This window comes from Mus pahari, chromosome 19 (genome assembly GCF_900095145.1).
Source record: "Mus pahari chromosome 19, PAHARI_EIJ_v1.1, whole genome shotgun sequence".
Taxonomy (NCBI): Eukaryota; Metazoa; Chordata; class Mammalia; order Rodentia; family Muridae; genus Mus; species Mus pahari.
This window is the reverse complement of record NC_034608.1, coordinates 22864228-22867503: the sequence shown is the minus strand read 5'-3', so window position 1 is coordinate 22867503 and position 3276 is coordinate 22864228. Positions and strand designations below refer to the sequence as shown.

The 3276-nt window shown below is 49.0% G+C and overlaps 1 pseudogene; it reads left to right on the top strand.

Moving 5' to 3' along the window:
• Positions 1-1455: 1455 nt before the first annotated feature.
• LOC115062601 lies at positions 1456-2577 on the top strand (annotated as a pseudogene).
• The last annotated feature ends 699 nt before the right edge of the window (positions 2578-3276 follow it).

The following is a 3276-nucleotide window of genomic DNA, read 5'->3' as shown; positions in this document are numbered from 1 at the left end:
ATTAAATTGAGTTCTCTTTGGAGTCATCCTCATGGATTCGTGAGTCTATTCTGGGATCACATTCCGTATCTCTAGAAAAGATCAATATAATGAGATTTAAAGTCGGCCACTGAGTTACAACTGATCTCACAGCTCCAGAGATTATAAATGGACCACAAGTGATTCTGCTCGGAAGAGAAGAGCCAAGAATAGACTGCAGAGTTGCCTGTTTCTCTTGCCTGCGTAGATCTGAGACTCGGGATGGGGGCTGACCCGGGCCTCCTATCAGCCCAGCCTAACCAGCCTGTCGACATGGCTCTGTGNGTAAAGGTGCTTGCCGCTAAGCATAGCGACCTCTGGAAAGCACCACACAGGCTGCTCCAGGTAACGCTTGTCCCTGTCAAGGTAACAACCTCTATTCCCCATCAGACCATCGCTAGTTATTACGTGTGTTAATGTANCTCTCTGCGTGTGCTTGTGTGTGTGCACAGGCATGTGTGGGTGTACAAGTAAGTGCCTGGAGCTGACCTGAGGGAATCAGAGGACAACATGGAGCGAGCGCTCTCCTTTCACCATCCGAGTCTGAGTCATCTCACTGGCCCTGATTCAACAGACATTTCCCAAGCACCTCAACGCCACGTTGTATCCAAAGCCTGGGGAGATAGGAGAAAGGAAGACACCTGCCTGGGGCTTTTATATTCTAGTGTTCGCCGGAGCGGCAGTGCCCTGGGTGCCTCTGATTGTAACTAGGTGGATATAACTGCACTCAGGTGAAAACATAAACTTGTGAGCTATGAATCCCCAACCCGGCCAACAGCCATGCGGTCTGTAACAACGGGTCTGGTTTAAGGTCAGCTTAGGCTACAGAGAAGAAAAAAGTCAGACATCTAGACACTGACTCAAATGGAATCTTCAGGGCGATGTATTCGAGTTTAAACCTATAGTCTCAGGGAAGGCAAGTTTTGCAAAGGAAAATGAAGAAGATCCGCTGTCATGGAGGTCAGCCACACATGATGGGACTGGAGCTCTAGAAAGGGGACTAAGAAAGACCCAAGCCAGACTGTTAGGAAGTTTAAAAACATACTCAGGCCAGCATCTAAAGGGGAAAGGAAAAGGGAGGGGGGAGTGGATAGAGTCGTCTACACCGCCCAACCTATACTAGGGGAAGGAACAGGAATTATGGAAGGGAAAAGTATATCACCTGCCTTCTCCGTGGTCCCTTGTCAGGACCCTGACCTGCCTCGCTACATTAACCCTTTAGGAAGGAGACAAGAGCCATCTCCACCTGGAGGAGACTATCTGAAGCCACAGTAGACCAAGAAGCGGGACGGGTAGCAGAAGGTTCCTGGAAAGGACNGCGAACTGGATGGAGCCTCGGGCGCTTCTCTGGGTGAAGCAAGGACACTCTTGTGAAANGGAATTGGAGCCGAGACCTTCCCGCTGTGCACGCACCAGCACCNGGGTTTGCAGGGATAGATGGGGATGGGCGGTCCTACANGCCATCGGGAAGAGGGCTCTGCGGAATGCTTAGGAGACCCCTCCGCCTGAGCTGCTCCAGGGCCGGGACTTCGAGACTTCCACTTCACCACCACAGGACNATCCAAAGCAGACAGACTGGGAGACGCAGCGCAGATGCACAGAGAAAGGATGAGGCTGCTGCAGGCAGGGCTGAAGTCTTAACGAAACTGCACTGGATCATTAGCAAAAACGCTCTGAATGGGAGTCTTAAAGGGGGAGCTTTACCTGCAGGTACGGGGAGGGGCAGGGGGTGTACGGAGAGCTGCCACAAGGGGGTGCGCGTGTCTACCAGGATCATGCCGGGATCTAGCTGGCACTGGGCTATAGGTTTTCTTGCTTTTCTAGGACAATTAGCTTCTGGTCTGTCTCAGGATAATGTGCATACCCTAGGGCACATGTTCTTTTATGTATATCCAAGAATCTTAGGCTTGGAGAATTTCCTTTTTTAAAAAAAAAGGATTTATTGAGCTAGAGAGATGTCTCGGTGGTTAAGAGCACTTAATGGTGAATAGGTCCTGAGTTCAATGTCTAGCACACACATCAGGCAATTCATAAATGCCTATAACTCCAGCTCCCAAAAGCACCTGTATACATGTGGCATACACACACAGACATGCACACACAGACATCTAAATAAAGATAAATTTATTAAAATTTAAAAAAAAAATGTGTGCATGCATGCTAGGAGGTAACATCAGCTCTCCTGAAGCTAGCTACAAGCAATTGTGTGTGAGCTGCCCAAAAAAGGGAGCTGAGGACTGAACTCAGGGTCCTCGGAATTGCAGGAAGCACCCCTAACCTCTGAGCCATTTCTCCAGCCTTGCATGGTACATTTCCATGTCATTCGCCNTGATGAGTGATTTTTCTATTAATAAATAACACACACTGAAACTAGGGTAAAAAGATAACCCCCACTTTCTTTGTCTTTCTTTTTGGGGGGATGGGAGTGGTGAAAGAGTCTTTCTACAGAGTCTTGGCTCTCCTGGAACTCTATATACCAGGCTGGACTTGAACTCACAGAGATCCGCCTGCCGCTGCCTCCTAAGCGCTGGGATTAAAGGCGTGTGCCAGCGTGCCTAGCCTAACGTAGCTNCCCCACTTTCCACCTTCACTAGCAAGTGCAATGCTTCTGGGTGTGATCCTGATGTCTTTTTTTTTTTTAAAGATGTATTTATTTATTGTATGTAAGTACACTGTAGCTGTCTTCAGACACTCCAGACGAGGGCGTCAGATCTTGTTACAGANGGTTATGAGCCACCATGTGGTTGCTGGGATTTGAACTCCGGACCTTCGGAAGAGCAGTCGGGTGCTCTTACCCACTGAGCCATCTCACCAGCCCTCTGACGTCATTCTATCAGAACTGGCCATGGGGAAAAAGGAGAGACNTTACGACAGGCAGACTTGCATCTAGTCTAGAGTTTCACTCTATGCCTCCCTTTTCCTGGGCTTATTATGTGCAGTTGTCTACGCCTACGTGCCTCCAGGGTGTCCTTTATTTGTATTATATATGGTGGAAGGAGACACATGATGCTCAGACACTAGTGGGGGTGTGCTCAGCTACACATACACCGCACTCTGGGTATACGCTTAGGGCCTCGTATATATCCATGCATTCAGAGACAGTTAGGGATGTGTTATACGGCTTAGGCTGCAAGCACACAGAGGCTCATGAGCACCCTGGAGGGTAAGGGTCTGCTCCAGCAGCCACACCCCAGACACAGGTTCAAGCCCATGCAGAAATCTACACTGAACATTTGTTCTTTTTTGCTGTTTGTTTTT